Genomic DNA, 23376 nt, shown 5'->3' on the forward strand with positions numbered 1-23376 from the left:
GGGCAGTCCTCCGCCTGTTTGAGTAAGGTAGGTCCCGCAGCTTTCGGGGTTTTTTGTTCAGTATATTGCAGCTTTTTTGTTATCATGCATGTTGTTGGATGATTATCATTGTGTGGTTGATTGTGGCCTGGACATAGGGTTGGTTTGCCTGTCATGCACCTCTAGGTTGTCATAATGCTATGTAATCTATTCACAGCATATGAATCCATGAAAGATCCAATGCTGGAGAAAGTAGTAGTTTCTTACCTGTAACTCCATTTCTCCAGCGTTGGTATCTTTCATGGATTCACATGCACCCGTCGGCTGCCCCTGCAGGCAAACCTGGGTTTCCTCTACTTTGGAGATTAAAATCTGAAGGGAAGCCGTGGGGATGTCCTATTGGTGTAGCCTAAAGTACCCAAAAAGACGTTGATGGGACACCAAGTGTTGAAGTCTTCCATAGGAAAATGCTATGTTATTGTTACTGTTACTGAGGTTTCCCAGCCTGACAACGGGAAATATTCCCAGCATGTGAAAGATACCAACGCTGGAGAAATGGAGTTGCAGGTAAGAAACTACTCCCTTGCCTTCGCCGTCGTGGCTGGCTCAAGCCTCCAACTTCAGGCAGGAGGTCCAGACGAGGGTCCTGGACATGCCGTTCGACGGAGACAACCTGTTCAGGAAGGCGTTGATGAATCCCTCTAGGCCATCGAGGCTGACGCAGACGGCCCGTGCCTTCGGTACCCAGCAACCACACGGAACACAAGCCATCCTTTTCGTTCCTCATGGGGAAAGTCTGGCAGGTTTTCGAAGGGTTTCGGCGGGGGCTCATCTTCTTACCGCCAACCTCCTGCTCCTCGACCCAGGAAGCCAACGGGGATCGCTCCAAGGCCTTCGGAGGTGGCTGCCATCGTCGTCAAGACTCCCAGGGCGATGCTCCTACCGACAAGCAGGACTGTACCGGCCAAAACGTCTGCCCTTGCCGCTGCACCCCGGTGGGAGGCCGGCTGGCGAACTTCATCAGCGTGTGGGAGACCATCTCCACTGACCGATGGGTGCTGGAGGCTCTCGCCCACGGACACACCTTGGAGTTTCAGCGAAGTGTCCCCAAAAACCACTGGTGGCCCGACAGGAACTACACATCCTACAGCTGCTGCTTGAGGTTCAGCTATATTAAAGAATGGGGCGATGGAACTGGTTCCATAGCGACTCCAGTGCTCCAAATTTACTCAAGGTACTTTCTCGTACGAAAGAAGACCGGGGGATGGAGACCCATGCTCGACCTCTGACGACTGAACAAGTACATAGTCTCAGAGGTTCAGGATGGTCACGCTGCAGCTCCCGCTCGGGCAGCTAGAGGAGGGAGACTTTGTGTCGTCGTTGGATCTAGAGGACGCATACTTCCACGTCCCCATTCACAAAGGACACCGCACGTTTGTTTTTCGTTGTTCAAGGGAAGCATTACCAGTTCAAGGCTCTTCCTTCCATACTGAAGTCAGCGCCCAGAGTTTTCACTGAGTGCCTGGCTTCGGTGGCGGCCCATCTACGACTGGAAGGCATCCATTTGTACCCTTACCTGGACGACTGGCTCATCCGCCCAGATCAAGGGACATTGCCGTTGACCACACAGCGAGGACCGTCTGCATAATTCACAGAGAACCCCAGTTCCGTTAGCAGGCAAAGTCCTGCTTGACTCCATCGCAGGACGTGCTGTTCCTGGGATCCAGGCTTGAGTGTCCTGCCTGGCGTTCCCGTCTGAGGAGAGGAGATCGGCCATCCTAGGCAAAGTGCAACGGCTGTTAGCACTGAGGGTCGCCACGGTGAGGACCAAACAGTCTCTACTCGTCATGATGTAGTCAAGCATATACCTGATTTGGCTCTGCAGGTTGCGGATGCACCCTCTACATTTGGATAGAGGGCCTTACGTTTGGGTCCAGGTTTGGGTCCGGAGGCTCCCAGGACAGGGTGTCGCTTGACGAGGAATTCTGTTGTGTTATGGTGGTTGGCAGTGCGCTCCAATATCACCAGAGGCACGGACTTCCAGAGCCTCACACCACACACCTACAGTTTATTCCACAATTCTTCACATCGTCTACATTTTATTGTGGCAGTCTTCCCCATTCCTAATTTCTTTTCTTAGACTGAACTCGCACCACATGTATCACATAATCCATCAATCTGATGCCTTCCATAGACGCACACACAACAATTACTAAATCACGGTGTACTTCAACATAAGCACACACCAGCCTAAAAACTCTACTAACAGCACATCCACGCTCCTGTAAAAACATTTGCGCCACACATTATGCACCCTCCACGTTGCCTGGCACAACTCCCCATTTACTTGTCCTGTGGAGATGGAAGATTTACCCATTAACCCCTTTGGAACTGCACAGTCTGAGGATGTTGTACTGCAGACTATAGATGCATTGGTGGAATCGGACAACACAACTAACTACCAGATAAACATGCTCTGGCCACTAAATGTATATGTATATATATCTCACTACCTGGTTTGCGGGAATGTTGCGCTGTATTTGTTTGTTCACTGTTTCCTACTCTCTACATTACTTGGTAGACTCCCCTTGGCGCTTGAAGGCTGAGTTATTCGTTCCTTTCTATAACATTTAACTAGAACATAGTTTCTTTATTTTCTTTGTTGCCAAAAGTCTTGTAAAATGTTATTTAACCATAGTACTTTTCTTTTTTCCTGTAGGAGCAAAAGTGTCTTCTCCCACCCTGTAACTGTTTTTGGTTCGTTCTTGCTGGCACTCTTGAGTCTTCACTTTGAATTGTCATACTTCTAGTGCTGGACGAACACTGTGTAGATATCCCAGCGCTTCACAAACTCCTGTAGAACATCACCACGCAAATTATACTCCGGGTACCTCTACATGCTCTACACGCTTATTGACTTTCTTTTAAACATCACTGCACTCACCGCGTTTTAAGGATTTCTTGTAGCATAACAGCACTTCCGTTGGTAGGACGCAGGCTTCAAAAGAACGTTTCCTCGGATTTACATAGCATGCATAACAATGCAAGAGGGTTCTTTACGCTAACGCCCGGCTCACGTGCACTCCAATTTTTACCATTCAGTCTGTGATCGCGCTGACAAAAATGTAAAGCTCACATAAGCAAATTTAAATCAAAGCAATTTTACAAGTTCTTTGGAGAAAATTAGAAGTCTTTCCAATAACTTTATTACTAAAAATATTGTTGTTCAGATAATAAAGGAACTATTTACATATTACAAACGGTCTGTCTCCAAGGTACTTTTCTGTTTCCTGTTACGTGGTCACTGATCTCCCCTGTTCAGATTCTTCTACCTCTGGTTAACTTTGTTTTCCTTTTCCTGGAGCTCAAGTTGCTGTGGCCTCATTTCAGAATCTCAGCTGAAAGGCAGTTTAGAATTATTGTGAAGGTTCTAAATGATGTAGCAGCTGCCTTTTCACAAATCACTCTTTTGAGTTGTGCCTTCTCCATCTTGGAATGGTACTAACCCAATCCCCTACAAGTGTCAGTTAAGGAATACATCAAATGCCCTGATTGTCAACTCATTCATACCCCAACACACGCCTCTGCCCCTTCCTGTGTTCAATGCCCCCACTATTTGACCAGTAGTACTTCTGCTTCTTAACCCAGACCTGACTCTCTGCCCGGACCTGACACCCACCCAGTTACTCCAACCTTAGCTTTTTATCTGGATTCCACCCTCACCTTCGCTAAACAGGTTAACTCCATGGCTTCTGCCTCTGCATACACATGTAAGCTGATCGGAGCTGGCAAACCATTCCCATCTAAAAATAGCTGTACCGTTCTGGCCAGAGCTTTAATCTTGTCCAAATTGGACTATTGCAACTATCTGGGAGCCAATAGTTACATCGTCAGAAAAATGCCCTTAGAGCAGCATTAGGCATAGCAAGGAAAAAGCAAGTTTCTGAGGTAAGGAGTTTGAATAACTGGCTTTCCACGAGCGACAAAATCCTCGCTAACACACAAGTGCCTAAACAACGCTGCACCCCGCTATCTCATAGAGAGAATCAATAGAAAATCCTCGAACCGGCCCACTAGAACTACAAATACGAACTGCCTGATTTGACCCAGGTTCAAATTGACCAAAGCTAGGGGGAGTAGCTTCCCAGTCAAAGCTGCTCAGTTCTGGAACTCATTACCCTCCTCCCTGAGGGCGGACCAAATGGATCTGAACTTCAGATATATCATTAATTGGCTCAAAGATTAGGACCACTAATGCACCTTAGTCACTGTCCTACTATCTTTACTCTTCTGCACTGTAAATAGTCTGCACTATGTACTCCTGATGTTGATCCTCCTTCTTAAATTATGTAATGTTATCCTGTTTTGCTTACTGTGTGTACTTACCTTGCAACTGACCTATTGACTGTTTGATAATTGTGTAACCCTAAGCTGACAATATTCATGTATCCTTTGCGCCCTGATACCCTTGGGTCTGGGCGCATTACAAATAAACACCGTATACTGCACGCAACTAAAACACCTTCTCATTCTGAACCCAAAGATTTTTCCAAGCAAACCTCTTGCCCAAACCCATCCTGCCAGCACAAATATGCGTAAGGCACCCTCTCCTCCTGCCCCTATACCTCCCCCTTTGCTAACCTTCCACCTACCAACTCTTATCACCTCTTCCACAATCACTGTCAGCACCAAGATACCATCAATATGGCAAACGATTCACTTTAGCATAAGCACTCTCCTGGGGAGGAGCTCCTCCGATCAGAGATTCATTTGGAAAAGACGTAATGGGATTACGGTGAGAGTTTGAGCCCGACTGTGAGATGAATGTTTGGATGTCGGCAAGGTGAATTTGACCCGAGAGCTAGCAAGCGGTAGGCTTGTGAAATTGGGTCTTAAGAGCACTCGGTGAAGCTGGTAAAGCACTCATGCCCAAATAGTGTCGATGTATTTTATCCTTAATCTTCTCCTGGCCTCTCCTCTGTTGCATAGCGCGTTCGCTCAATTGGCATTGGTTATTGGTTTCTTATTTATTTATTACATTTATATAGCGCGCAGACAGCCCAGGGGCATTGTGGCACTGTTACTTGTAAGGAAATCTTAGTTACAATGGGTACAGGTTGTGCCTTGGGTTACAGTGAGGCAGTGACCTGTGATCAGATATAGGTGGTGTCATACCATGTAATGCATCATACATGAACATTCATGAGGGCTAGGCATGTTTGTTAGATGAACAGGGTCGTTTTCAAGGCTTTCCGAAAGGCGGCCAGTGAGGGTTCAGAGCGCAAGGAGCTAGGGAGGGTGTTCCAGTGTACGGCAGCGAGGTACGGGAAGCTGGAGCCCCCTGCTCTGGCTCTTTTTACTCTGGGTACTGAGAGCATGCTGGCATAGGGTGACCTGGTGGGTCTTGCGGAAGAGACCGGGTGGATCCTCTGGGAAAGGTACATTGGGGCGGCAAGATGGACACATTTGTGGGTGATGCTTAGAGCTTTGAATAAGACACTTATGTGTCTTGGTGTTAGGACAGTGTTTCTGAAGTCCAATTTAGGGCTTAGTAAAACCATTAAACTGAGATAGTACAAAACTCCATTCTTGGTATAAGTGGTACCACCTGATTATTTGAAAGCGTAGACGGAGAAGCCAGGCTTTTCTTGGGAGGGAAAGAGGGCTTTCAGAAAGTACAAAGAACCTGTTGCATACAAATGGTTCAAAAGAAACACGCCCAGAAGTATTATACAAAACAAAGGTGGTTCATAGATTAAAAAGTCGAAGGTAAATCTTGTTGAATAAGTACTTTGTCATAGAATCATAAACACAATATATAAACACAAAGCTTAAGGTACACTGACCAAAGCATAGACCTTGTTCAGAATAACTAACAACATTTCCAGGCAAGTCAGACCTAATAATACACATTTACAATATAACACACCTATTCAGGGGGAGTAAAACCACAAGTTACTTTTAGATTACTTTATAGTAAGTCGAGGGTAGTAGACCTTGTCCGTCATGCAGTGACACTTAGTTATGAAATCGCTTTGTAAACCAACACTGTTACCAGGGTACTTTTCTGAATAGTGGAACACCAATTCATGGAACCGTATAAACCTATGACTACATTCGCGATAACCTTCAGGTATACAAGATGAGTAAGACCTTATGTTCTAATAAACTATTATTGCTGCATTCAGATCAGTGGGACACAGATTGAGGAAAGCAATAATTAACTTATTTTAGGATGGCACTAGGCAGACCTAGGTTAGTAAAACCTACATTGCACTTTTTAAGAATTTCACACAGCTATTCAAGTTAAGTAAAACATAAGGCAGACTTATTCTAGACAGACTATAAAGCACGTCGGGGGAAGCAAGAGACAGTTGGTAAACGTATACACTTTTCTGATGTTTGTTAATCTGCTTAGAATCACATGTTGTGCATAGGTCCGACATCCAGTGGTCACTGCGGAGTATTGCATTTTGTTTTTCGTAGTCGAAAAGGGGACGTCGACAAGGCGTGTCTGTAACACTATCCCTATAGTGACGTGCGTTGTACCCACAATCCCTCACGCGTCGAGGTCCCTCAGATTGTTTTTTTCCGCCCAGTTTCTGGTCGTCTTTCGCGGAGCTCCTAGAGAGACATTGCTATACTTGCCACGGACCTCGGTCCTTTTGTCATAACTTAATATACTGATAACGATCCCTCCCCCTCGACGTTAGCTGTGAAGCTGTTTCTCCGCCGAACTGATTTTCGACGGAGAGGAAGAGCGGAGGAGATCCTTCGGCGCTGGCGAACACGTGGCCTGGCCTCGACGGCCAACTTACAGTAGGGAGAGTGGGGGTTAGAACTTTGTCTCTTCTCTTTGAGAATGTCTTTCTTTCTCCCCTTTCTTTCCCTTGGGGTTGTTATCGCCAGCTATTATTGCCTCAGCTATGGAGAGGACACCATTTAAGTTTTGCCCACGCTGCAGGGGCAAATATACTTGGAAAGATAAGCACAAGCTCTGTAATCGTTGCTTACCCCTCGATCACATAGAGAACAGCTGCGCAGCCTGCAAGCTCTTAAAACCCAGGACTCTTAAAGAACGTAGGGTTAAGAGGTGGGCGGACTACGCGATGTCGAAGTCAGTTTCCTCACCCGCTGCCGCTGTTACTGAAAGTGACGAGGAGTGCGATAACTCGACGTCCGTTACGGAAGTCATGAACCCCCAGAAGGAGCGCTCCCCCTCCTCGTCGTCCGTCCCCGGCCCCGACGGGCTCGGCTCACGCCCTGCTTATGGGGATGAACACCCCGGCGCCAAGGACGCACACAAACCCCATAAGGCTAAACACACTACCCACGGCTCTTCTTCGTCGAGAACGAAGGATCCATCAGCGCCGAAGGGGACGCAGGGCACTCCGGCGTCTACCGCAGACCGTAAAGGTCACAAGCCCCACCCGCAAACGCAGCCGCGACCAGCGATTGGGCTTCCATCTAACACGGGCGCTACCCCAAAAACAACCGACGCAACGCTCCATAGAGCGACCGTCGAGGTACAACGCGCAACGCACACAACGTCGACACCAGAGCCCTCGACGGACAAGATCGTGGTCGAGAGCCTAGCGAGAATTGTCGCAGAAGACAAACGTACGCGGACGACGAAACAAACGTCGAATACCGCGTCGAAAAAACATAAAAGTAGCCAGGAACTGCCCCTTTCTCCAAAGGACGCTTCCGAACTACCTGAAGGCTTTTCAGAAGGAGACGGGAACCTCTCGTCGACGTTGTGGGAGCGTTCGAAACGATTCGAAGGCGAAAACACTAATTTCCCCCCCTCTAGACTATTCAGGGGTACCCCATGAGACCCTTGAAAGACTCCATTCTTGCATGGAGAAAATGGAAAGGTTTCCAGGAAACCAAGACCCACCCACTCACAAAAGACAAAGAGAATGGCCACAGGATGACCCTAGAGTCAAGATTCCTAGGCTGGTTGACCTCACTGAGGAGGAGCAATACCTCCAAGAAGATGAGTGTTTGGGTGGAGAAGAAGAGGTAGAACTTGAGGAAGAGGGGTTCGAAGAAGATCCTTACACCACTGCTACAGGTTTTGAAGAGGATACAGCTACCTCGCAGCCCTGGCATTCACCGTCAGTGCAGCCTTGGCAATCCCCATCAGTACATTCAGACCCTGATGCCTCTCTCCCTTCTCCTCTCAAGGATTCACATGGGAACTCCTCTCCCATAGATGACCAACCTTCCCTCAATGCACTATTGTGCAAGGCAGCAGCGCATTTTGAAATTGATACAGGGGAAACTCTTCCAGACATTGACTTTGTAGAAAAAGTCATCAAAGGAAAAGCCCCTGTTAGCCAATCTATTCCACTCCTGGCTTCTATTAAAAGAAGAATTTCTCCTTCCCTTACTAACCCAGCTTTAGTAAGAGGGGTCAACCCTAGAATAGAAAAGCTCTTCAGCCCTTCATCCTCTGACCCTTTATACATCAGAGGACACTCTATTCCGGACTCCCTTGTGGTTACCAACACAAGAAAAAGAGCAGGGGTGCCACTATCCACTAGTGAAGCACCTCCAGACAAAGAAGGCAAAAAACTCTACGCACTGGGGAAGAGAATCACGACCTCCGCCGCCTTCTCTACTAGAATTGCTAATAACAACTCACTTTTAGCTAGCTACGCAGATGCACAGTGGGACAAGCTGCGCAACGAAGCAGAGGAAGCACCTGAACCTCTGCGTTCTCGCCTGCTAGCTATAATATCAGAGGGCACACTGGTAAACCAGGGCATCGTTAAGAACTCCCTAGATGCCGCTGAGACGGCTGGCCGCTCCCTAGTGCAGGGAATACTTCTCAAACGCCACGTTTGGCTACGCAATTCAGGTTTTAAGCCCGAAACCCAAGCCTCCCTCATAAATAAACCCATTGAACAGACGCATCTGTTTGGGAAAGCAGTAGATGAGGCCCTAGAACATGCTAAAAAAGAGTTTGATACCATCAAGACTCTTGATCAAATTTCTAGGCCCCCTAACAGGCGAGGCTATGGTAATAAACGCTCCTTTCGTGGCCAAAGACAGCAGCAGAACCAACAACAATAATATTACTCTGGCTCCAACTGGCCCACTAACCAGGGTAACACCCAGTTCAGTCAAAGAGGCCAACGCCGTGGCAGAGGAAGAGGTCGTGGCTCCAGCCCCAGAGGTTCCACGCCCAATACCAGCAAATGACCCCAAAATTCGGGTCCCCTCCCATGCATCACCGGTCGGGGGCCGGCTAACATCGTTCCTTTCAGCATGGGAGGGAATCACGTCAGACCGTTGGGTATTATCCACCATAGCCCACGGATACTGCATCGAGTTCAACGGTTCCCCGAAGTACAAACCCCCACGGAACCGACGCATGACACAGCAACACCTCTCCATTCTTCTTCAAGAGGTGGAAGAACTACTGAAGAAAGAAGCTATAGAGCCCGTCCCCCTATCACAGGTAACAGAAGGTATTTATTCAGTGTACTTCCTTGTACCCAAAAAGGACTTAACCATGCGCCTTGTATTAGATCTGCGCCCAGCGAACATATTTGTCAAACCCCAAAAGTTTCGTATGGTGACCTTACAGGAGGTAATCCCACTGTTATCACAAGGGGATTGCATGACAACACTGGACATGAAAGATGCATACTTTCATATTTTAATGTTGACATCGCACAGAAAATACCTCAGGTTCAAGATAGAGGACAAACACTACCAGTTCAGAGTACTACCCTTCGGGATAGCATCTGCACCAAGGGTATTCACGAAAGTACTGGCAGTGGCAGCGGCCCACCTGCGCAGATTATCCATCCCGGTATACCCTTACCTCAACGACTGGCTCATAACAGGGGATTCTTACGAAACATGCTTCTCCAATACCCAAAAGACCGTAGACCTTTTGTCCCAACTGGGCTTCTCCATCAACGAAAAGAAGTCCAGCTTAGACCCCAGCCAAATCAAACAATTCCTAGGGGCTCTAATTCGAACAAAGGACGGCCTCGTATTCCCCTCCAACGAGAGGGTCCAAAACATGCTGTTTCAGATTCCCCATTATGTAGCAGGCCGAGAGGTGACGGTACGCAAAGCAATGCGCTTGCTAGATCACTGTATTAAGCCCTGCATTTAAAGTTTTCATGTATGATTATTTTGTATTCACATGCACTGCGCCCGACTGGCAATTTCCAAGAAATGTTTTAACTAAGCTGTCTGTAACATCGCCGTGGTACCTAAGGGTTTGGGCGAGTAACAAATGCAATAAATAATAAATAAATAAATAAATAAATAATGATGGCGTCATGTATTTATTTGGTACCTCACGCGCGCCTGCGCATGCGCCCAATGCAAGAGTGGCTCTACAGCCAGTGGTGTCAGGCCAGCGGACAATGGGACGATCTAGTGGTGGTCTCGCAGGCCTTGGTTCTCTCGCTACGGTGGTGGACAAAAGAAAACCTGTTATTAGGGAAAACTTTTGCCACACCCGCAGTGGAAGCCACTCTAACCACAGACGCATCCCTTACAGGATGGGGGGCTCACCTATCCCATCAGACGGCCCACGGAGTTTGGACTCCGAGCTTAGCATCCAAGCATATAAACCTGCTGGAACTACTAGCGGTGTTCAAAGCACTGAAAGCCTTTCAGAAACAGCTACAAGGAAAGACAGTGATGGTCCTCACAGACAGCACCACAGCCATGTACTACCTCAACAAGCAAGGAGGCACTCACTCTCCAGGACTGTCCAAACTGTCCCAGAACATATGGAAGTGGGCTCTCGGACACAACATGTACCAGGGGAACTCAATCTTCTAGCAGACAAACTCAGCAGAGACCTCCCCCTGCCCGGAGAGTACGAATGGCAATTACACAAAGACATCGTCTTAGATGTCTTCACTCAATGGGGATTCCCGGAAATAGACCTGTTCGCAACTCTGGAAAACTCACAATGCCAAAGTTACGCCCCCAGGAACCCCCAGAACCAGTCCAAGGGGAACGGTCTGTCGATTCTATGGTCAGGGAAATTTGTTTACGCCTTTCCCCCGACTCCCCTTCTCAACAAAGTGGTGCACAAGATGCATCAGGAGCAGGTTACAATGATACTAGTGGCCCCAATGTGGGCCCGGCAGCCATGGTTCGCTCACTTGATGGAGATGTCCCTATCTCCCCCAGTGAAACTTCCCTGCCCGTACAACATGCTGTCACAAGACAAGGGCAGAGCACTGCATCCATGCCCTCAGACCATGAACTTAGCAGTCTGGCTCCTGAGATCATAGAATTTGGACATTTACAACTCCCACAGAGATGTATGGACATCCTCAGGGAAGCCAGAAAACCTAATACTCGACACTGCTATTCTAGCAAATGGAAAAGATTTGTTATCTGGTGTAGAGGTACTAGCATCAACCCAGTTGACTGCTCTCCTACTGACATTATTCTATACTTGACCCATTTACTGGATTCAAGTTTAGTGTTCAATTCCATTAAAGTCCACCTAGCGGCACTTTCTGCATACACCACTTCCCAACTTAAAGTGTCGTGGTGGAAGATACCAGTTATCAAAGCCTTCATGGAGGGGGTAAAGAGGATACACCCTCCGATAGCTAACCCAGCTCCCGGATGGGACTTAAATGTGGTACTTTCCAGACTCATGGGCCCTCCTTTCGAACCCCTGCACAAGGCAACTCTTAAAGATATCACCCTTAAGACTGCTTTCCTAATAGCTATCACCTCCATTAGGAGAGTAAGTGAACTACAGGCTCTTTCTGTACTAGACCCCTTCGTAACAGTTCACAAAGATAAGGTGGTTCTACGCACACACCCAAGGTTTGCACCTAAATTCATCTCGAAATTTCATGTAAACCAAACTATAGAACTACCAACGTTCTTTCAAAACCCTTCCAGCTCGGGAGAAAAAAGTCTGCATACACTAGATGTACGCAGAGCTGTCATGTTCTACATGGAAAGAACCAGACCACTGAGAAAGACTAATCAGTTCTTTGTCTCGGTGGCAGCAGGAAGAGGAGGAGATGCGGTCTCAAAATCCACTATATCTAGATGGATTGTTCAATGCATCACTCTCTGTTACACTCTTGCTAAGAGAGAACTACCCTTCAAGCCAAGAGCACATTCCACTCGAGGCACGGGGGCTTCCATAGCATTCATTGCAAATGTTCCCCTTGAGTCCATCTGCAAAGCGGCAACCTGGAGTTCTGTGCACACCTTTACAAAACACTACTGTCTAGATGCACACTCTAGATCTGATTCCCAGGTTGGGCAGGCAGTATTAAGACATCTTTTTTCTACTGTTCCTTCTCATAACCCACCGCCAACTCCGGGTACTGCTCGCTAGTCTATGCACAGCATGTGATTCTAAGCAGATTAACAAACATCAGAAGACAATGCATTACTTACCGTAAAAGCATTTCTGATGGTTGTATCTGCTTAGATTCACATGCGCCCACCCTTCCTCCCCGCTCGGATGGAAGGAGCATAGACATCCTTTTATATATATTTCTCTCTTTTCTGTACTCACTCACGGCTAAAAGGCTCCCTCAGGGCGGAAAAATACAAACAGAGGGACCTCGACGCGTGAGGGATTGTGGGTACAACGCACGTCACTATAGGGATAGTGTTACAGACACGCCTTGTCGACGTCCCCTTTTCGACTACGAAAAACAAAATGCAATACTCCGCAGTGACCACTGGATGTCGGACCTATGCACAGCATGTGAATCTAAGCAGATACAACCATCAGAAATGCTTTTACGGTAAGTAATGCATTGTCATATTCTCAAAGAAATAGGTGACGCCAACTGTGGGGGACCAAATTCGCAGGTGAGTAAAATAACCTTATGTACTTTTCAAAATGGCAAAACATATTCAAAGGATGGGAAGAATGTCTGTAACTGATCATACTTCAAAGGGACAGTTACCAAACCAGCACATTTACAAGTCAGTCACTTTAACACTTGTTATACTTTTCAAGACCTAATCTTTTTCTTATCCAGTCCTTCTCTAGTCTATTGCATTAGTTCTCTGAGGCAGAAGAGGGACTCTAGCGGTCAAGGTGCCAGGTTAGGCAGGTTGGGATAAAGTTCAGTTGCAGGGAAAGTCAGAATTCCTGAGGAAGCCTCTTCAAAACAAGTACTTCACTTTAAAGTTGGGGTCCAGGAACTCCAGAGAAGACACTCTAGAGGGATTCCAGCATTTGGCCTGGGCTAACTGGCTGAAGGACTCGCAATAAAATGAATCAGCCCAAAGCTTCACAGAAATCCCACAAGGCTTAAGGTAAGTAATACCACAGCCAACACAGTGCTTCAGAACAGAAGAAGAGATTGCAGCAGGATGTCTTCAGGATCTGCAGCCGAAAACCCGGTCCTTGTCGTGGTGACTGAAGAAAGGACACCGGAAGGGAATTTGTAGGAGGGATCAATGGGCAAAGCTCCAGGCAAGAGTTTCTTCGCGGCTGGATGCGGCTGTGTGGTTTTGGTGCCCTTTTCGAGAGCCAGGAGAAGACTGAATATTGCTGATCATATTCTCGTCGCTACTCGGGGCTAGCACTCTGGATGAGGAGACTTCAAGGACTCAAATTGGTGGCCGCCTCCTCGTTCCCCAGAGACGCAAAGCTTCAGTCGGATTCGGACTTCGGAAGACTATGGTTCTCCAGCATGGGGGCTGGCATGGATTCACATGCTCATGAATATTCCCCGTCAGGCTGGGAATCCTCGGTAAAGAAAAAAATCAGTATCAGTTTTGTTTCTGATCTGTCTTTCTTAGTAGTAACCAATCACTGATCTCTGGTTCATACTGCCCCCAGCCAATGACTGCCCTCTCCCTAAGCCCCTCCCCTGGCAGCCATCCTCAGATTTTTACCGCACGTTCAAGTGTTGGGAGTCCTTGTGATTTAGCTCTCGAGCTTTTACTGGTTTTTGCGCTTTTTCAGGAGATTTTCTCATTTTTTCAGTTTAATCGAGCCCCAAACTCCACCGTTTCCACTTCCGATAACGGGGACCATTTTCAGAATTCTTCTATGCCCCTCCAGGGTAAAGGTTTCGTCGAGTTACGCTTCTTGGAGGTTCCAGAAGATCTGAGGCCTACCTCAACGGATATGGCACAGGACAAGGGAAGCTCGACTCCCGGATCCAAGCTGTTCAGGAGCTGCCCGGGATGCAGATTGCAAAATGTTTTCAAGGAGGACGAGCATTCGAGATGTCTCTACTGCCTTCATGAGGACAAGACACACGTGGAAAAGGACTGTGTGTTCTGCAAGAACCTGTCGGAACGGACCAAGCAAGATCGTTGTTCCCGCCTCGCCGCCTGGCTGGAGAAGGGCACAGCAGGTGAGAAGGCGAAGAAAAGGTCTGAGCGGTCTTATAAGTCCTGTGAGGGCGCCCCGGCGATGGGGGCCCAACAGAAGGCCAAGCACCGCGAGTCCGTGGGCACCGGGAGCGCCGAAAGGTCGGGCTCTTCGGCTGCCAAGCAGGGCGCGACTTCCCTGGCATGAACAACCGCGAGCCAGCGCTCCGGTTCGGGGAAGAGGAAGTCCGAGAACCCGGGTAAGCTTCTGGAGAGGCCCCGGTCGATCTCGAAGGGAGCCGAGGGGGAGCGAGGCGATGACCCTCCCTGCCCCCCCTCCCCCACCCCCCCACAAGGCAAAGGCCCAGGATGCACCGAAGGTAGTGAGGGCCTTGATCCACCCGGCAAAGGCCTCTATCAAGGTTGTCGTAGCGGCCCTGGCGAAGCCGGAAACCGTGAAAGGCCTCAACGAGAGGTTCGATCCCAGGGGAAGGATCCTGCTGATGGGATCGAAGATGGCGACGACGAGGGCCCAGTGGAGCAGCCATCCCGCCCATCGCAGCCATTGCCCGAGCCCCAGGATAGCTCGGCGGCCATTTTGTTGGTGATCCAATCCTCATATACTGAGAAGGACGAGGTTACCATGGACCCCGACGGAGGATCCAGACCTGGACCGTCGGGAAGCCCTCCGAACAAGCGGAGGAGAGTCCACCCCGCACCGCCCTTCGTGCCCACAAGGCCTGTGGACCCCTCATCCCCCTCGTCGGACCCTCGGGATGATACGGCGACGGATACAGCGACGGGGACAGATGACGACGGTGGCGATGATACAACAGACATTCCTTCATCACCCCTGCCCCCCCCCCCGCCCACCCCCTCGGGCCTCTCCCCCCCCCCCCCCCCCCCCCCCACGAAAATGGCTCTTTCCACGCCATGATAGCCAGGGCATCCGAGCTCTTCCAGCTCTGCCCTGAGGAACAGAAAATGGAAGGCTTTCTTTACCAACGACGGGAGGCCAAGAGAAAGACGGTCCTCGCGGTACCGTTATTCGACGACATCTGGGACGAAGGGCTGGCTATCCTGAAAAACCCTTCCACGACACCCGCCAAAAGGGACCGTTACGAGAAGTAGTACCGGGGACCCGACGCCGCCCCCTTGTGCCTCAGGGCCCAGCCTACGCCGGATTCGGTTGTCTCGGCAGCGGCCAAGAAGAAAGCTGCGGGTGCGGTGGCTTCAACTTCCACTTCCCCACCAGACAGCGAGGGTAAGAAGTTGGACGCCATGGGAAGACGAGTCATCTCGGCGGCGACGATTAAGGCGCCCAATGCCTTGGCGATTGTGGCCCATTACGACAGGGAGCTCTGGTTCAAGATAGCTCCCCTGCTAGACTTCCTACCGGACGACAAGAGGGCGAAGGCCCTACAGATTCTGCAGGAAGGTGAGGTGGCGTCGGATCACGCCATAACGGTGGCAACGGACATTGCCGATACCGGATTTCGCCAGCTTGGCCACGGGGTTTGCCTTAGACGAGGATGGCTCAGGGCTACGGACTTTCGCCAGGACGTCCAGACAAGAGTGTTGGATATGCCGTTCGACGGCAACAACCTGTTTGGGAAGACGGTGGATGAGTCCCTCCAGGCCATCAAGACCGACAGACAGCCCGAGCCCTAGGAGTCCTTCAGCAACGCGGCCCTTTCGGAGCTCCGGAGGCAGACAGGGAGCCTCCAAGGGATCCAGCGGTGGCTCTTCTATGTACCGCCAGGCGGCACGTTCCTCGTCCCAGGAGGCCTACAGAGGTTGCGGCAAGCAAGGAGGGTCTCGCCGCCGTCAAGGAGGCCAAGGCGGCAAGGCCTCTTCCAAGCAGGACTGAACCGGCTGTAGCGTCGGGCCCCCACCGAAGCACCCGGTGGGAGGCCGGCTGACGAAGTTCGTCAGCGTGTGGGAGTCCATCTCCACCGACCGTTGGGTGCTGGACACCCTGGGCCGCGGACACTCTCTAGAATTTCAAAAGAAGTGTCCTTGCATTCCTCCCGTGGCCAGGAAGGAGAATCACGTCCCTCAACTGCTGTTGGAGGTAAGGAAGATGCTCAAGAGTGCCATCGAGCTTGTCCCCAAGAGGCTCCGGTGTATACTCAAGGTACTTCCTCGTCAGAAAGAAGACAGGCGGTTGGCGCCCCATCCTGGACCTGCGTCGATTAAACAAATATATCAAGGCACAGAAATTCAGGATGGTCACCCTCCCTCACGTGCTGGGACAGCTGGAGGAGGGCGACTTCCTATCGTCGTTGGACCTGGAGGATGCTTACTTCCACATCCCCATTCTAAAAGGACACAAAGTTCCTCAGATTCGTAGTCCATAGGTGTCACTACCAATTCAGAGCCCTGCCGTTCGGATTAAAGTCTGCACCAAGGGTGTTCACCAAGTGCCTCGCACCAGTGGCGGCGCGGCTGCACCTGCACGGGTTCCACGTCTACCCCTACCTGGACGACTGGCTAATCCGTGCAAGGTCAAGAGAACTTGCCGTCGAACACACAGCGAGGACCATCCGCCTGCTCACGGAACTGGGATTCGCCATCAACTACCCCAAATCCCACCTGGTTCCGCCGCAGGTAGCACTGTTTCTGGGAGCAAAGCGCGATACAGTGGAGCGATTGGCATCTCCGTTGGAAGAAAGGACGGCGGCCATTTTGGGCAAGGTGCAGCGCCTGTTAGCCACGGATGTGGCCAGGGTGAGGTCCATCAAGTCCCTCCTCGGGATGATGTCCTCATGCATATACCTTGTGCCCCTTTGCAGACTTAGGATGCGTCTGCTACAAGAGTTCCTCGACGCCCACTGGATTCAAGCGGCAGGCAGCTTCGAAGACAGGATCCTGCTCGACAAGGAGTTCCGTCGGCCGATTCTATGGTGGGGTACCCGTGCGCACCTCACAGCAGGCACGGACTTTCAGACCCCAGGAGACGGTGACGACGGACGCCTCCCTGGAGGAATGGGGGGCCCACTCCGGAGATCTCCACGCAAGAGGCCCCTGGCTCCCGGAGGAGAGGTCTCTACACATCAACATCCTGGAGCTACGAGCCGTGTTCTGGGCGCTCAATCGTTCCTTCCATCCCTCAAGGACAAAGTGGTGAGGATCTTCACCGACAACACCACCACGATGTTCTACATCCGGAAGCAGGGAGGCACCAGATCCCCAGCCCTATCCAAGGAGGCCCAGGATCTGTGGCACTGGGCCGTCGCCCAGGGAATGTTTCTGGTTCCCTTCCACTTGGCAGGAATAAAAAACACCATTGCCGACTCACTCAGCAGGGAGCTGCACTCGTTCCACGAGTGGGAACTACGCCAGGACCAGGTAGATCGGTTCTTTCAACAATGGGGCAAACCCCAGATCGACCTGTTCGCGACGGCGACGAAATCCAAGTGCCAGAGGTTCGCCAGCAGGTTCACAAAGCCGAGGAGCATGGGCGATGCTTTCTCGTTCCTGTACATGTTCTTGCCGTTGCTGCTCCGTCTCATCAACCAGCTCAAGAGGTCCAGGTGCAGGATGATCTTCGTCGCACCGGCGTGGCCGAGACCAATCTGGTTCCCGGACCTTCTGGACTTGTCAACTTCTCTCAAGGGAAGGAGGCGCCATTCTTATCACAACCCAGAGTCGCTGAACTTGCAGGCTTGGCTCCTGCAGCACTAGAGTTTGGAGGATACGATATCACGGCTGACTGCAGAGAGGTTCTTGCAAAAGCCGGGGCGTCCTCAACTCTCAAGTGCTATGGACATAAGTGGAAGAGGTTCTCTGTCTGGTGCCGTGCACAGAAGCTTAACCCTCTGCGGATTACGGCCCCTCAAGTATTGCCGTACCTACTGTCGCTGGCCAAAGCTGGACTGGCTCACGCCTCCATCAAGATGCATCTGGCTGCCATCTCCCGATACACCAGAACTACAGGACGGGCGTCCTTGTGGTTTCATCGCCTGGTGAAGCAATTGATGAAGGGACTTTTCCGACCGTTCCCGCCGGTGAAGGCCCCTGCCCCGGCGTAGGAGCTCAACGTGGTGCTGACCAGGCTCATGGGGGGGGGGGGGGGGGGGGGGGTGCCGCCATTCGAGCCTATGCATTCGGCGCCGTTGAAGTTCCTGTCGTAGACAGCATTTCTCGTGGCCCCCGCACGAGTGGGAGAGATCCAGGCCCTCTCTTGCAACCCTCCATACTTGACTTTTCACGACATGAGGGTGGTGCTGAGGACGCACCCCTCCTTTATGCCTAAGGTGCCGTCGGACTTCCACCTCAACGAGCCCTTGGTATTACCAGTTTTCTTCCCGTCGCCTTCGTCGCAGGCCGAGAGGACTCTGCACTCGCTGGACGTAGCTAGAGCGCTGAAGTTCTACGTGGACTGCACGAAGAGTTTTCGGAAGACCTCACAGCTGTTTGTGAACTTTGGACCTGTGAATCAAGGGAAGGCTCTCTCGAAGGCTTCCATTTCCAGATGGCTCTCCGGCTGCATCATGCGCTGTCACCGGTTGGCAAACCGACCGCTGCCCGGCTGTCCGAGAGCCCATTCGACCAGAGCAATCACTGCTACCACGGCGTTGCTGTCTGGTTTGCCCCTGCTGGACATCTGCAGGGCTGCTACGTGGAGGTCGACGCACACCTTCAAAAGATTCTACTCCGTTGATCGGGACTCGAGGGAGGAGTCCAGGGTCGGCCAAGCAGTGCTGCGCAACCTGTTCGCTTAAGGTGAACCTGGTGAGGAGGTAAGAGATGCTTAATGTTAAGTTGTTGTATTGCTTAATGTTGAGCCTGTTGCCACCTCCCGTGGTTGTGCATGTGAATCCATGCCAGACCCCATGCTGGAGAAGGAACAAGTTACTTACCTGTGACTGTTCTCCAGCATGGATTCACATGCAAACCCTCCCTCCTTCCCCTCTGTGGCTCTTCACTTGGTCATACTGCCACTTTACGTGCTACCAAATCTGAGGATGGCTGCCAGGGGAGGGGCTCAGGGAGAGGGCAGTCATTGGCTGGGGGCAGTATGACCCAGAGATCAGTGATTGGTTACTACTAAGAAAGACAGATCAGAAACGAAACTGATACTGATTTTTTTCTTTACCGAGGATTCCCAGCCTGACGACGGGGAATATTCATGAGCATGTGAATTCATGCCAGACCCATGCTGGAGAACAACAGTTACAGGTAAGTAACTTGTTCCTTCGTCAATGTCTACATGGCTGCCCTGGCACATGTGATTGCCACTTTCATCTCTAACTTCCAGTGTTATACGGATGACATGCAACTCTCCTTCAGGCTATCCTCATACACCGCCTCTACCTTCCTCATATCTGACTGTCCGCAATTCAGTCATGATGTGCTGCAAACGACCCCTGCCTCAACACCAGTAAGCCTGTGATTGTTTGCATTGGGACTCCTGCATCCGCTTTCCCACTTTCACTCTGGCTGGCCGGCCTGCCTTGGCCCCGAGCCCGCACCCACCTGCAAGGCAAAAAACCTTGGTCATCTTCAACTCCACCCTCTCCTTCTCCTCCCACGTTTCGGACATCTAAAAAGTCCAACTTCCAGATGCACCCCTTCAGCGGTACTCTTCCTTTTCTTATCCTTCCGTATTTGGTGCCTTTGGCTAAAGCAGGGCTGGCGGACTCCTACATCAAAGTGCATCTGGCGGTTATCTCATGCTAAACCCGGTCTCTGGGACGGTTTGGTCACACCGTCTAGTCAAGGAGTTCCTCAAAGAGCTGTTTCGATACTTCAGGCCAGTGAAGACGCCTGCTCCGGTGTGCGATCTTAACGTGGTGCTGACCAGGTTCATCGTTGGGTGGGGGGGGCGGTCTTTTTGAGCCTATGCATCAAGTACCTTTCGTGGAAGACCGCGTTTCTCGTGGCCATCACCTCTGTCAGGAGGGCGAGAGAGATCCAGACCCTGTCCTGCAAGCAGCCTTATTTGACTTTCCACGAGACGAAGGTGGTGCTGCAGACGCACCCCTCCTTCTTGCCTAAGGTTCAGTCGGATTTTCATCTCAACAAAACTCTAGTGTTGTCTGTTTTTTTTTCTGATGCCTTTGTCGCCGGCTGAAAGGACTTTGCACTCGCTGGATGTGGCTTTGGCGCTCAAGTTCTATGTGGCACACACACGGTTTCTGGAAGACATCACAACTTTTTGTGAACTTTGGTCCTATTAACCATGGGAATGCTTTGTCCAAGGCTTCCATTTCCAGGTGACTCTCCGGCTGTATCTCACTGTCACTGGTTGGCAAACCGACCGCTGCCTAGCCGTCCAAGAGCCCACTCCACCAGAGCGATCGCTGTGACGTCGGCGTTCCTGTCTGGTGTGCCCCTGCTGGACATTTGCTGGGCTGCCACATAGAGGTCTACACACGCCTTCACAAGATTCTACTGCGTCGACAGGGATTCCAGAGAGGAGTCAAGAGTCGGCCAAGCTGTGCTACGCAACCTGTTAGCTTGAAGGTGAGCCTGGTGAGGAGGTAAGAGTAATTGCTTCTGTTGAGCCTTGCCACCTCCCATGGTTGTATATGTACGTACTGCTATGTATTTATTCATGAGCCTGTGAATCCATGCCAGACACATGCTAGAGAACAGTTACAGGTAAGTAACTTGACTTGTTCCTTCACTGATAATTTTGCACCAGTCGTGCATGAGAAACAAATCAGTCTCGCTCCCCCTTTCTCTCAACCGTCCGCACCGTGAACACTGGAGTCCCACAAGGCACCTGCCTCTCCGCTCTCCTTTTCATCCTCTATCTGACCACTCTACAAGGGATCATCCGCGCGCACAACCTCACCTACTAAAACTACGCTAACGATACCCAAATTATCCCGAGAATTCCCAAAACAAGCTTCAACCCACAACCCGACCTTGAAGCTTGCCTCATTATTGAGCAATGGATGACGAGAAACACCTCATTCTGAACCCAGATAAAACTTAAGTCATGGTGAGCGGCAACACTGCCCTTCTCTTGCATCTGCTCCGTTGTCACTTCCCCTCCCCCATCCCTGTCCTACTTTCGAAATAGTTAAAAACCTTGGCTGCACTATGGAGCCCCGGCTTAACCCTCTCCCATAAGTTAAATAATGTATCAAAATCCCGTCACTACCACCTCAAGCACCTAATAGGCATTTTCCCCTTACCTCACCTACCCCAATAGGCTTGCCGCTATTATGTCCACTGTTATGTCGAGATTGGACTATGCCAGCTCCTCTGGGTACACCAGCATACCAACTTGACAAACTCCAAAGAGCCCAAAACGCTGCCGCCAGACTCCTACTTGCTCTGGGACACAGGTTTCACATCTCCCCCCGCTCTCTGGACCCTTCACTGGCTCCCTATTGGACAAAGGGCCACTTTCAAAATCCTATGCATTAGCCACCAAGCTATGCACAAGAACGACCCAGCATACCTACAAGAGAAGATTACACCCTACCACCCATCAAGCTCCCTAAGGTCAAGCACTTCCCTCTTACTAGTGATCTTCAAGGACCCTGGCAGGTGAGTGGTGTGGCCGAGCTACATTCATTTTGGCACAGTTTTCAATAAAATAAATGTTTCCCCAGCTCCCTCTGCACCCTCATCTCCCCGAATGCCCCATGCCTTTCCCTGCCTCCCATCCTGCCCACTGCCCATGATTGGCTCTCCACCATGGTCATAGCTGACCTCACCAAGGCAGCCCTCCTGCCCGTGCAGCCCCTTTGGCTAAGGGCCCCAAAGCAAAGGGTGGCTCCAACTGAGGCGGCTCAGTGTCAGCAGCTGTCCGCAGGAGACACCAAGGGAAACCAGTGGCCTGCCGTCAACCAGCACCAACCTGAGTAAGTCTGACATTAGTGTGGAGTAGAGCAATTACTCTACTTCAAAAACCCCGGTCACTCCACTTTACCCACCTTAACTGTGAATGTTCGCATGTGTCTCACCTAGATGTAATCATGAACACTAGCCTGTGTTGCATCTAGATAAGACTTGGATGGAATTGTAAATGGTAGCATGTGCCTCACTTGGATGGGGCTGTGGATGTGAGCATGTGCCTCACTTGGATGGGGCTGTGGATGTGAGCATGTGCCTCACTTGGATGGGGCTGTGGATGTGAGCATGTGCCTCACTTGGATGGGGCTGTGGATGTGAGCATGTGCCTCACTTGGATGGGGCTGTGGATGTGAGCATGTGCCTCACTTGGATGGGGCTGTGGATGTGAGCATGTGCCTCACTTGGATGGGGCTGTGGATGTGAGCATGTGCCTCACTTGGATGGGGCTGTGGATGTGAGCATGTGCCTCACTTGGATGGGGCTGTGGATGTGAGCATGTGCCTCACTTGGATGGGGCTGTGGATGTGAGCATGTGCCTCACTTGGACGGGGGCTGTGGATGTGAGCATGTGCCTCACTTGGACGGGGCTGTGGATGTGAGCATGTGCCTCACTTGGACGGGGCTGTGGATGTGAGCATGTGCCTCACTTGGACGGGGCTGTGGATGTGAGCATGTGCCTCACTTGGACGGGGCTGTGGATGTGAGCATGTGCCTCACTTGGACGGGGCTGTGGATGTGAGCATGTGCCTCACTTGGACGGGGCTGTGGATGTGAGCATGTGCCTCACTTGGACGGGGCTGTGGATGTGAGCATGTGCCTCACTTGGATGGGGCTGTGGATGTGAGCATGTGCCTCACTTAGATAGAATTGTGAATGGTAGCGCCACTTCTAGTTAGACTTGTAAACAGTATCCTGTGTCACTTCTAGATAGTATTGTGAATGTTAGCAATGCCACAAGTCAGAATTGTGAACATTAGCCTGCCCCAGACCCATACGAGATTGTGAATGTTATCAATACTGCACTTAGCATTGTGAATGTTGGCAATGCTGCATTTGGTTAGAATTATGAACATTGGCCTGCGCCAGACCCTGGCAGGATTGTGAACGTTGGCCTTAGTCGCTTCTAGATAGAAGTGCCAATGTTGGCATATCTCATACTTGGGTGGAGCTGTGAACATTAGCCTGAATTGCATCTGGATAGAAATTCAAATGTAAATGTTAACATGCCCCACACGTGTATCACTGTATACCCTGCTTTCCTGTTCCCCATGCTGTTGC

The 23376-nt window shown here is 50.7% G+C and overlaps 1 protein-coding gene across 1 annotated transcript in view; it reads left to right on the forward strand.

Annotated features, from left to right (window-relative positions):
• The window catches only part of AP1S1 (adaptor related protein complex 1 subunit sigma 1), a 231365-nt gene that overhangs the window by 203612 nt on the left and 4377 nt on the right, over positions 1-23376 (forward strand). The gene's annotated exons all lie outside the window — the stretch shown is intronic.

This window comes from Ambystoma mexicanum, chromosome 1p, assembly GCF_040938575.1.
Source record: "Ambystoma mexicanum isolate Mex_15411 chromosome 1p, UKY_AmexF1_1, whole genome shotgun sequence".
NCBI lineage: Eukaryota > Metazoa > Chordata > Amphibia > Caudata > Ambystomatidae > Ambystoma > Ambystoma mexicanum.